General features: G+C 39.3%; 1 long non-coding RNA gene across 4 annotated transcripts in view; it reads right to left on the reverse strand.

Moving 5' to 3' along the window:
• Positions 1-314: 314 nt before the first annotated feature.
• LOC124520124 (uncharacterized) overlaps positions 315-13,249 on the reverse strand; it is a 100,172-nt gene continuing 87,237 nt past the window's right edge. For all 4 annotated transcript variants that reach the window (XR_006964256.1, XR_006964255.1, XR_006964254.1 and 1 more), the window contains 2 exons: positions 5,291-5,451; positions 315-3,628 (listed from right to left, as the gene is read on the reverse strand). This is a non-coding gene — a long non-coding RNA (uncharacterized LOC124520124). The remainder of the gene's footprint in view (positions 3,629-5,290; positions 5,452-13,249) is intronic.

A 13,249-nucleotide genomic window follows, 5' to 3' on the forward strand; every position in this document is an offset into this window, starting at 1 on the left:
TAAAAAAAAAAATCAGGTTCCTGGGCTCCATTTCAGATCACTGAATCAAATTGCTAGGTTAAAAATCTGGTCTTTTAACATGTACCCCAAGTGATTCTCAGGCACAACAAACTTTGAAACCCACACGCCTACACAAATGAATGTCAGCTCCATTCACTGTGCTCTTACCACACGGCTATTTGTCATTTCAAAAGTGAATAAAATATTTTGTCTATTGTACGCTTGGCTTCTTTTACATTTATTTGTTTTTTAGAGACAGAGAGAGACAGCGTGAGCAGGGGAGGGGCAGAGAGAGAGGGAGACACAGAATCAGAGGCAGCCTCCAGGCTCTGAGCTGTCATTTTTAAAATTTTTTTTTACATTTATTTAAGTACGCTTGACTTCTTAATCATAGTGGCTTTAATTGTACATTTTGCTGTATGTCATACAGTGCCTAGCACCATTTATTGAATATATTAGCTATTCAATTTATTAAGTGACTCTATTATTAAATGTGAAGTGACATTATTCATTTTTGATACACATTTCTCCTCAGGAAAGCAGCACAAAAATTTTAATATTTGCTCTTAAAAAGTCAACTTTTCAAAGCTGCCAAACCTGACTGGAAGCTCTGTGGGGACACTAACATAACTGGTCATTATCTCCAGCGACTGCCCACACCCAGTTTTACTGGATGTTTCTGGTCTTTGCCCTCAGCTCATGGATTTTGTCTTTGGGTGACTATACTCTAGCTCTAGAGTGGGGTGTTTGGCTCTGGCCTCAACTAATCAGCATGATCCCATCTCATCTATGGTATATTCAAGAATGTGTATGACTCAATTAACGCCAGTGAGACACAAAGAGAGATTGACAGGGCGCCTCCAGAACATGGAAACTTCTGCGTGTGGAAGAAAAAGTATGTAACCTTGGCGGCCATCTTACAACCTTGATAGCAACCAGCCTTATCATATGGCTGCTTGCTCCAGAAGGCAGAGCGGCGATAGAAAGAAACGGAGTCTGCAGTGACCTTAGTGGGTTGATGAATCAAACCAGCCTGAAGCTGGTTTTGCCTTCAGCTTTTCCAGTTGTATAAGGCAATATCCCCTTTTTATTATTTAAGTCACTTTGAGCCAGGTGTTCTGTGACATGGAACTAAAAGCATCCTGAGTGACACAGGTAAGGATCATGTTTGTCTTTTTCACTGCTGCATCTCCAAGGCCTAACACAGTTTCTAATGCAAAGTGGACAACTAAGATATATTGTTGAGTGAATAAGTACACTTCAATTGTGCACTCTTGTTTTCCTAGAAGGCCAAATAATTACAGCACATTCAGAAATTATAGTGGTTTGTGAGAGAACACTGCTCATGCTGTCCAGGATACTAAGCTACACATTCATGTATTGAACCTCTACTGTATTCCAAGTGCTCTGTTAGTTTCTGGGGATATGGACAGATTTTTAACAGGGAAGATGAAATGAATTAATGTTTGCTAACTCCCTGAAATTGTCCAGGCATTGTGCAGAGTGCATTCACATAGATTTTTTTTCAATTAACCCTTACATAAGCCTATTGATATATATATATATATATATATATATATATATACCCTTGTTATTATCTTTTTAAACCAACAAAATGATCTTGGGGTGATTAGGTGATTAGATCAAAGTCACCTAGCTAATATGCAGGGAAATTGATATTCATACCCAGGTTTTGCCCTTCTTCCCACACCACGGTCTGGTGCTGGTGCCCTTCCCAGCTGTTCCACCCCGGCCGGAGGCCTGGAGGGAATAGAGCCATAGCAGAAAAGTTGGAAGTTGCACAGTTTACCCTCTGCAGAGGGAACTCAGTAATTCATTGTTCCAAGGTCATCAAAGGAAAAATAGAAGCCTTTGCCTCAGAGAAATGATAATGTTTGTTACTCACAATGCTTTTTGTCTTGTTTTGAAACTTAATTGGAGCTAGTTTTTAGCTTCTGTGACTGCCAAATGACCAAGAGGTCAGTTGTCCTGCCGTGGGGTTTTTAGCCAATTCACGAAGGTTATTTTACTTGACAACGGTCCTGTTGTAGTGGGAAGGTTGTCACATCTGATTCACATCCTGTTTTTGATCTCACTGCAGCAAATTTGGTTAAACTGTTCCCCTGCCCTCCATATTGTCCCTTCCCAGATTTTTCCTTTCATGGCCCCATGTTGATAGGCAGGGAGAGCTTGTCCTGGTCAAGCTGTTTCCTGCTTTTTTGGATCTTCCCCACCACCTGAATGTGCTCTTTGGCGTCCAGCAGCATGGAGTGTGCCAGACTCCACAGCAGCTGCACAGCCAGCTGCTTGGGGATTGCAGGCAATATGGGTGAAGACCTTTATCAGTCCTAGCTTCCCAACCATCACCATCAAACACCCTCCCTTGTTCAACAAGACTATTACGTGCTGTGCTGCTCTACTTAGCAGTAGCTTTAATTTCTTCTCAGCAGCAGATGCCATTATTCCGTGGCAGATAAATGTCTTGCAATGAGTCTCCGGGCAGCCCTGCTCTGGAGTGCAGAGGCACAGTAGCTTGGCGGTCCTGCTTGGGCGGGGGGCGGGTGGTAACAAGAGTTTGATGACTTCATTAGCACTCAGACACAACCACAGAGCCGGGGACCTTAGAAGTTACATGAAGACATGGGCAAAGGAAATGGATGAATGGGAGAGGAGATGGGAAGAAAGGAAAGAGGAAGGAGGAAGGAAAAGAAGGCTTGTGGCTTATTGAAGTGTAGGAAGAGTGTGACCCTGAAGAAAGTGTTATCTTGTCCTCTGTCTCAATGCCATCGCTCAGGGCCTTCTCACTCAGGTTTACTGGCCGAACCCATTACCTGGTCTATCCTTGGTCTATCTTCCTTAGAGTACACTAGTAATTGTTATGATTATAGCTGAAATCTGGAATTAGGCTTAATTTTGTGGGACCGTGTTCCAGGGATGAACCCAGGAATGCTTGACACCTTTTGTTCTGCACTTTCCTCCGTACCCTCACCAAGTTGACCCAGTTAATACGCACAGTTTTCTACCTCAGTTCTCTCTACTGTTTTCAGCTGCTTAATGGGACTGGAATCCTATTCAGATTCCCAGACAGTGGTGCCCACAGAACTGCAGAATTCCAAGGAATGCTCTTCATGTGAATTGGACTCCTTGAGGCTGTGTACACACAGACTATATGACCTTCTGTGACAGTCCTGTTGCCATATCCCAGCACCCTTATGCTGGGGGGAGTGTTTTATCTCTTAATCCTAGGTCTTGGCTAACCTCTCATCTCAACAAACCCTTATGTCGGCCTCATCTTATTCACAAGTGCCAGTTATACTGGGCACATCTAGGATATCGAGCTTGGACAGAATCATCAGGCAAAATCCTCTGATACTGCTGCTCCTCACACTGCAAGCTCCCATCAGGAACAGCTTTACACCGCAGCTGACTCGGTTCTCCTGGTCTGGCCCACGTCCAGTCCCCAAGTCTCTCTTGCCCAACAGCTGGGCCCTTGGAGGTCACAGGGGGACTGGCAGCCCAGCCGCCTGTGCTGTTCTTCCCGCCGCCTGGCCCCACAGTGGGCAGAATGATCTTTCGAATCACAAACCTCCTCTGGCTGCTCCCCTGCTGAAAACTCTTCAGTGGCTTCCTATTGTCCTCAGAAGGTAAAACAGTCAAAGACATGAAATCAGAGAACATTTGAAAACTAACCAATTTTGATGATAAGTAGATGTTCTATCAAATAAAAATAACATATATCTGTCCAATTTAATTTAAAATATAAGAAAGAAGATAAAAATATAGAACTATTTTAAAGTGCATTTACACGGATAATTTTTATATATAAATATATACATATATATACACATAGTTTTTTTTTAACGTTTATTTATTTTTGAGACAGAGAGAGACAGAGCATGAACAGGGGAGGGGCAGAGAGAGGGAGACACAGAATCTGAAACAGGCTCCAGGCTCTGAGCTGTCAGCACAAAGCCCGACGCGGGGCTCAAACTCATGGACCGTGAGATCATGACCTGAGCCGAAGTCGGACGCCCAACCTACTGAGCCACCCAGGCTCCCCTACACATAGTTTTTTATACATACATATAAATAGAGATTTTATATATATATATATATATATATATATATATATACATACATACATATATACATATGATCTCCATACTCAAATTAAAAATCTTAATAAAATTTAACTATATTTAAGACTTTTATATGACTCAAGAACAGGAAGAAAATTAGAGTAGACTAAAAATATGACAGAAATTTTCCAAGTTTATGAAAGAACAACCTCTAGGAAAGATGCCAGCGGGCTTTACAAGAGAGTTATTTCAAATGTTTAAGGAATAGACAATCCCTCCCATCATCTGTTCCCATTTAAATTGTTCCTAAAGATTCAAAAGAATGATTTTATTTTGTTTTTCATTTTTATTTTGTTTGTTTATTTATTTATTTTGAGAGAGAGAAAGAGAGAACGAGTGGGGAAGGGGCACAGAGAGAAGGAGAGAGATATAATCCCAAGCAGGCTCTGAGCTGTCAGTGCAGAGCCCCGAGGCGGGGCTCAATCTCACAAACTGTGAGATCATGACCTAAGCCAAAACCAAGAGTCAGACACTTAACCAACTGAGCCACCTAAGTGCCCTGATAAAAGAAAAAAAAAAAAAAAGTTTAAATTTCATGTTAGTCAGTATGATTCTGACATTAAAATCTCGTTAAAATGTTTTAAAAATAAAACATTTAGGGGTGCCTGGGTGGCTTGGTCGGTTAAGCGTCCGCCTTCGGCTCAGGTCATGATCTCACGGTCCGTGAGTTCGAGCCCGGCGTCGGGCTCTGTGCTGACAGCTCAGAGCCTGGAGCCTGTTTCAGATTCCGTGTCTTCCTCTCTCTCTGACCCTCACCCGTTCATGCCCTGTCTCTCTCTGTGTCAAAAATAAATAAACGTTAAAAATTTTTTTTAAATAAAACATTTAAACCAGTGTTACTTATGAATATAGAAGCCAAATATACTAAGCAATAATAGTTTATTAAATTTATCAGTGTGTTAGACCATATTAACAAATCTAATCAATGATTAGAAGAATAATACACTTGTCAAGTTAGATTTAATAGAAGACTACATGGTTAATTAAATATTAGAATACCTATAGACATAATTCATAATATTAGTAGATCAAAGGAAAAAGGATTCATTTGATAGAGTTCAAATTTTTTTTTCCAATTTTTTAAATAGTAAAACAGGAGTAGAGAAATAGGTCCTTAATATGATAAAAAAAAAATCACAAAAGCATCTTACCTCATTGTAAGAATGTTAACGGTACTCTTCCTAAGTCAGACATAAAACCAGGAAAAGCTCCTCTTACTAGTACTATTATATTATTGTGATGATGATGATGATGATGATGATGATGGTGGTGATGATGAACATTTTAGTCACTGTTATGAAAGTTTCAGTCACTGTAATAAGATAAATTAATTCTAGATTAAATAAAGGGAGAGCTATACAACAACGTATGTCAATTAGCAGGGACAAGAAAGGGAGAGAAGATATATCAGTTCTTTCAAAGAGTTTTCTAGATGGTTAAGAAAACAGGCACTTACATAATCTGGTAATAAGAACGTGATAAAACATCTTGGAAGGATAATTTGGTAAAGGGTATATCAAAAATCTTCAACATATATATAAAATTCTTGCATCTCACAGAAGCAAAGATGGATACATGCTTACTTAATGTAGTGTTTTCAGTCCTTATCCAGGCAGAAAGAGAGATGATGGAGAGGTGTATGTGAAATATATATTACATAGATAGATGTTATCTAGAACAAGAGACAGCAACATGTGTGGCTCTGGGTAGTGGAATTGCTAAAGTAGGAATTTCAACAAGGTAAAATTCATGACTCATAAAAACATAAAATGAACACATGAACAACATTTTGTTCAATTTATGATGTAATGAGGGAACAAGTAAGATATTAAGACGGGTTCAAAGGATGTTTAAGAGGAATGTTTTAGATATTTATGGGCAATCTAACAAAAGAATGTAGGATATAATCACTGGACTCAATACAAAACTGGTTAATATTCTACAGCTCAATATGGTTAGTGGTGTTATTTTTCCTATGGGACAGAAATTATTTGGGAAAAAATCTACAAGTTAACTTGTGATTTCACTACGACTGGGAATTTGAATCAACAGGAAACAGTGAGTTGAACAAAGCAACTTTCCCTTAATCTGTGCTGTCCAGTATGATAGTCACCAGTCACATGTGGCTTTTGAACATGTGAAATAAGCTACCCCAACTGAGATGTACTGTGAGTATAAAATACACTTCGATGTCAAAGACTTAGTACAATAAAGTGATATTAAACATCTCATGAATAATTTCTTATATGGATTTTGTATAAAATTTACAATATTTTGGACATACCGGATTAAATAAATTACATTATAAAAATTAATTTTACCTGTTTATTTTTAGGTTTTTATTTTATTTTATTTTTAATAATTTTTTTAACATTTATTTATTTTTGAGACAGAGAGAGATAGAGCATGAGTGGGGTAGGGGCAGAGAGAGAGAGAAGGAGACACAGAGTCTGAAGCAGACTCTAGGCTCTGAGCTGTCAGCACAGAGCCTGACACGGGACTCGAACCCAAGAACTGCGAGATCATGACCTGATGGAAGTTGGATGCTTAACTGACTGAGAGTCCAGGTACCCCTATTTTGTTTACTTTAATGACTATTTATTTTTAAGAGAGAGACAGCATGAGTAGGGGAGGGACAGAAGACACAGACAAAGACAGAATCTGAAATAAGCTCCAGGCTTTGAGCTGTCAGCACAGAGACTGATGCAGGGCTCGAACTCATGAAAGGCGATATCTTGACCTGAGCTGAAATTGGATGCTTAACCAACTGAGCCACCCAGCGCCCCTATTTTTAGCTTTTTAATATGGCTATTAGAAATTGAAATTATATAGTGTTTTACACTATTATTTTTGGTTCTAGATAATCCTTGGGCAGGTCATTGCCCTCAAAGGATGTGCCACCCTATTTATGTCTCATTTCCAACTTTTGAATAATTTCTATTAGTAAAAAAAGTAGGTCATTTAATTTTTCTTCATTTTTTTGGTAGTTTTACAAAATATCTAAAAGAGAGAAACATTGATTTTATAATCTGAGAAAAGATTTTTTTTTTACATCCCTCTGAATAGAAGGAATAGAACACCTAAGTCAGGTTAGGAAATAAAAAGCACCCAGAGCAGGATTTAGAATAGGGCTCTAATGGCATGTTCAGCTATGTGAGCTCTAAAGTCCTCCTGTGAGTTATTTTCACTAATGATTTTAAGCAGCCAAGCATCTCTTAAAGTCTATTTCAGAGAAAATGAGAGCAGCCCCAGGCGTAAGCTATGAAAGCCTAATCTGGATGAGAAGTCACCTCACTGTACATTTCTCTGAGTAACACACTTTCTCGAGTAGCTATCAAGCCAGATGACCCAGGACTAATCACACAGGTAAATCAGGTGCTGATGTGAGGCTGAGTTGCAGAGTTTGGCTAGTGGAGGAGCATGGGAGATCAAGATGTACTAAACCTAGTTCCTGGAGGGTTCCCATTGGAGGCTACCTGACTGTGGAAGATGGTCACAGCCTTACAGAGTAAGAGATCCCAGGGATCCTCAGTGACTCAGGCTACTGTATGTTTAAACTGTCCGCTGGTCTCCATATGGCAGACCTCATAGATACTAATCAGTGTCAATGGCTAACTCCTAGTCCTAACATAGACTCTGTAAGAGATAGCTTTCATTTTGTTGGTGTTTTATAGTATCCTCCTATCTTTGTGTAAAAATTAGGGACAAAAAAGCCCAGGCACTGGGATTTGTGTTCTAATCTACTATTATGTCCCCCATGGCCAACAGAATAAACCCCTAAATATGTGATGATAATTGTTATACATTTAAAAATAAAGGTGGTTTGCCATCTTGAATCTAATACCTTACCAATAGTTTACCGAGCTATAAACATTTTCTTTTAAGAATATAAAATAAAAATCACTAATAGTATTTCTAATCCCTTGGGAGTGGGGAGGGAGTGTAATTCATATAGAAAAAATATAATTTATTATAAAACTAATATAGCAATTTGCTTTAAAAATAATAAAAATAATGTCTTCCTCTTTTTTTTAAAAAAAGCAAATTTTTTTCAGGTAGACATAATGGCAGAAGAGATTTATCCATGTTTGTCTTCTCTTTGAATTTTGAACTTTAATCAATTGCCCAGAGTTTCAAGTTCACTTAGAAAATGTAGACCCGTTGAAGTTGAGACTGCTTCACTGGGGCTGATTCAATAAGCAAGCTAAAAGGAAAGTGTCCTTTATGTATATGCCTTTATTTTTAGGGACAAACAAAGCAGGTCAAGCAGCAGCTTCTGAATTGTATGAACTCTGCTTTGTGTAGACCAGTAGAACCTACTTTGCTTACCCCTATTTCTGGACATCCACTGGCATAATTCCATTTTCTAGAATGCTCCTCCATTTCCCCTAACCTCTTACCTAACCCTTGTCTTACAGTATTCTATTACAATAGTTCTCAAAATATGGTCCGAAAACTCTTATAATACCCATGATCATTTCAAAGCCATCTGGGAGGTCAAAACTATTTTTATAATAATGCTAAAATCTGGGTTGCCTGGGTAGCTCAGTCTGTTGAGGGTCCGACTTTGACTCTGGTCATGATCTCATGGTTCATGGGTTTGAGACCCGTGCTGGGCTCTGTGCTGACAGCACAGAGTCTGCTTTGGATTTTGTATCTCCCTCTGTCTCAGGCCCTCCCGGCTCACGCTGTCTCTCTTTCTGTTTCTCAAAAATAAATAAACATTAAAAATTTTTTTAAAAATGCTAAAATCTTATTTGCTTTTTGCACTGTGTTCACATTTGCACTGATGGTGGGAAAGCAATGGTGGGTAGAACTGGCTAGAGTTAATCAGTGCAGTGGTCTTGAATCATATCATTGCCATTGCATTTCTCAATGCTGTGCACTGTTTCACTTAATGAATGCCCTTAATGAAAGAGTAAAATTATTAATTTGACTAATTTTGACATTTAAGTACATTTATTTCTTTTTAATATTCTACATAAAGAAATAGGAAGTACATGAAAAGGTCTTCTGCAGGAGGAAAAGCACTTGTGCAATGAAGTTCTGGTACTACTACATCAAGGTCCATTAGTCCATACAGTCTAGAATCCATTAATCTATATTCATAGTGTTACATTAAAATCCATTAGTCTGGGGGTGCCTAGGTGTCTCAGTCGGTTAAACGTCCAACTTAGGCTCAGGTCATGATCTGACGGTTTTTGAGTTCAAGCCTGGAGTTGGGCTCTGTGCTAACAGCTCAGGGCCTAGAGCCTTATTCCGATTCTGTGTCTCCCTTTCTCTCTCTGCCCTTCCTCCATCCGTGCTCTGTCTCTCTCTATCAAAAATAAATAAATATTCAAAAAAATTTTTTTAAATCCATTAGTCTGCCTTGAATGGATCTTCACATGTTCTGGTTGTAGCAGCATGCATTGGTCACTTGGAAAATAACTCATTCACTGAGTTATCCACGTCTTCCAAATGGTGACTCATTAAATTTGATATTTCACAAATTTAAGATACTATGACTTACAGAATTTTATAGGGGAAATAGCAAAAGAGAATATCCATAGTTATCTGAAAAGCATATTAAAATACTCCTGCTTTTCCAAGCTACATATTTATGTGAAGCCAAATTTTCTTCATGTACTTCAACCAAAATAAAATAGTATGACAGATTGAATGTTGAAGCACATATGAAAAGCCAGCTGTCTTTTATTGTTAGACACTAAACAGATCAGCAAAACATATAAATAAAGGTCTCAAGTTCCTCAATAACTTTTAAGACTGTAAAGGAGTTCTGAGACCAAAAAGTTTGAAAAACTTGTCCATTCTGTCTCATCCTGGAGGCTTCTGTTCATCTCTAGTACACATAGTTCACTCTTCCTCTCGTATCTTCTAACATGATCCTCAAACTTTAATATACATGCAGATCACCTGGGGAAAGTGCCCAATAAAACACACATTCTGATGCATCTGGAGGGGGCCTGAGCTCTTGCATTTCTAACAGGCTCCCAGAATGTGTCAGTGTCTCTTATGCATACAGCACCCCCCTTAAATAGCAAGAGTCTAACTCATACTAACCATGCCACTCACAATGAACCTCATCCCTTGCTGCTTTGTGGTATCAGAGTTGTACACTTCCAATATTATTATGATTATTACCATTGCTATTACTGTTTTTGCATATTTGATCAACTCAGTGCTGGACACTGTCCAAAGAACTTTACATGTATTATCTTATTTAACCCTTACAGCATTCTTAGGAGGTAGATTCTGTTAGTGTTCCTAATCCACAGTCAAGAAGACTGAGGATAAGTAATTTGCCAAGATCACAAACAAGGAGTAAGAGCCAAGATTTGGTGCCATGCCCATTTGACTCCAAGGCCAAGGCTACTAATCCCTTTGTTATGTCGACTTTTATATCATTTGAATTCTCATACCATAATTTGTTTTCATTTGTAAATGCCTTGTCTTGCTACTCAAATTATATCTTCCTTAAAACCCAGATGTTACCTCCCTGACCTCTACATTTTGCTCAGCACTCTTTGGAAATCTATGGCCCAATATATACCTTTGTGGAATAAATGAATGAACACTGTTACAAAGAAAACCAAATGGAGTCACTTCTGTTAAGACCCCACATCCGCAAACCCAGACTTAACACTTAACTGCAGTTTCAGTCCCCACAGGACTACAACCGTAAGCAGCCAATCTGGAATTTCCTAGTCAGACTAGGAAATTAACCAACAGACCCCTTTCTTACCCCTTAGGAGGGCGGCCTTGCCTAAAATGATGCGTTCTTTGCTAATCAAACCCCTCTTCCCACTCCCTCTCTGCTTTTAAAAACCTTTCCTTTCCTGCAGCTCAGTGGAGCTTCTTCCTATTTGCTAAATGGGAGGCTGCCTAATTCATGAATCAATTAATAAAGCCAATTAGACCTTTGAAATTTAGTCGGTTGAATTTCTGTGGTTTAACAACATAAATGTTCACATAAGATAATAACAAGTGACCCTGAAAACCCAAAGTTGTTGTTCTTCACACACCTTTCAGTAAGACATATACTCTGAATTATTTTAATACTGGTAGTGAGGATGGATCTGCGTTGATGGATTTCTATTCTTTAGCTCTAGTTCAATTAGGCCAAAACATAGGTCCGTGATGTCTTATAAATGTATTTTCTGTGGTGCCTGCATTGTTAAGTCTTTATCTCTTTTCCTTAGTTAATCAATTGGCAATATTTAAAAATCAAGGAATTTCACACATACAAAAAAAAACCCACATCCACTGCTCTGACTGTAACGGAGCCTCAATTCCTCATTAGCCTAATTGTCTGGAAGGAAGAAGTAGCAGCAGGGTTTACATTCTCCAGGTCAGTGCGCGGAGCTGGGGGGAGGTTAGGGACTGGGGTGGGGGGAGCATTCCCAACCCTGCCCTATTCCTCAGATTCCTACCTGATACCTGCAGTCATTTTCCTGTGTGTCTCCAATTTTATGATACTGGTGTGCTTTTAGAAATGATACTCAGTTACCATCAAATAAGATCTATGTCTAAGAAGTGTGTCATGTTACAGTCATTTCTGCAACAGATGATAACTTTGTCTTGAAGATCAGCTTAAATCTTTTCTTGGTGGAGTTTCATAATTGTCAAGCTCTTGGAAGTGCCCGCTGAGGATGTCCTAGTGTTGGAGAAGTGACTAAAGTATGCCAAAGATGGCCAATGGGGCTAAAACAAGCTCTGGTCTCTAGCTTAGAGACCCCTCCAAGGTTCTTCTTCCTTCGTTTGCTGTGCGCGCAAAAACCTCCACAGATATGGAAGCTGACACTACAAATTACCCTGCCCACTTGCATTCTGCGCTCAGATCTTTGGAGAAAAGGTCTCCTCTGAGCCCGCCAGGTTTAAATAAATCTCTGATCCACCAAGATCTCCGAGTGCCGCTTGGATTTTCCGCCAGCGTTCCAGCCTGGTTCTGTAACACTAGCTGGCCAGTTCTCTCAAAGGTTTTGGACTGGGAGAGGAGAAAATGAAAGGAGGAAGAAATTCCCACCAGGGAGAGTTGAGAACAAGGGGCCAAACTCTGGGGAACAGCATGGGATGTCAATGAGACAGGAAAGAAGGAGGATGGACAGAGTATTTCAAAACTGGTGAATTTTTAAAGTTATCCATTCTTTTTTAATTCAAATCATAATTTATAGACTATATCTAAAAGGGCATTTGTTTGAAAGCTCAGGGTCAATTTTGCCTTTCTCTGTAAAGCTTCAAGAAGGCCAACTAAACTCTTAAGAGAGAAGAAAATAGCTACAATTAGCATTTGTATGGGGCTTTTAAAGTTTATAGAGCTCCTTTGCTTACATTAACTCAATTGATCTTCCCAGCGATCTAGTGAGGTAGGGATTATTACCTTTCTATTAAAGATGAAACCACCAAGCCTCAAAGCACCTTCTCAGGTGCTCAAGGTCACTTAACTATTAAGTAGTTAGAACCATGTAACCACATCCCAGGCTCCCTCTCTTCCCTGAAGTAGCATTATCAGGGGCATGAAGTCCTATAGAAGTATACACTTAAGTTGCATATTGGACTGGCGGTCATTGAAAGTAAGAATAGTAACTTTTGTCTCTGGACCTTTGTAAACATAATTAGCAAATATTTGATTACTTTATTACATTTAACATGATGTTTTGGTTACTACACTTACATATATTTAGAGAGGCTGCTTTCTTTTCTCTGTCCTTCTTTGCCTTGAAGTCTAGTTTATTTCTTTTTCTGTGTTCATTGCATGATAGGGAAAGATATGATAAAATAGGAAGAGAGGGAAAGGTGAGGACCTGAGGTCCCTGGATAGGGAAAAACACATATTTTGGGAACAGTGCTGGGAGCGTCTGCCCACAGTAAACCCCATCGGGCATCAGGTCCCTCTTAAGAATGTAATAGACAGCACCTCAGGTTCCCATCGGGAATTTGACAATCAAAATGAAGAAGGACCATAAGGCAAGATGAGGGCAGAGCACAAGCTAGCATTACCCACCCACAAAGGCTCAGGAAGGATGTGTGTGACATCCCTCAGGCCCCCTGGCTGCCCAAGAAAAAAGGAAAGGACAGAAAACAAATAGTTAAACTGATAGAGTCTCCAT

This window comes from Lynx rufus, unplaced genomic scaffold, assembly GCF_022079265.1.
Source record: "Lynx rufus isolate CCGP_SWC_20201006 ecotype Redwood Valley unplaced genomic scaffold, mLynRuf1.p SCAF_3, whole genome shotgun sequence".
In the NCBI taxonomy this organism is placed as follows: domain Eukaryota; kingdom Metazoa; phylum Chordata; class Mammalia; order Carnivora; family Felidae; genus Lynx; species Lynx rufus.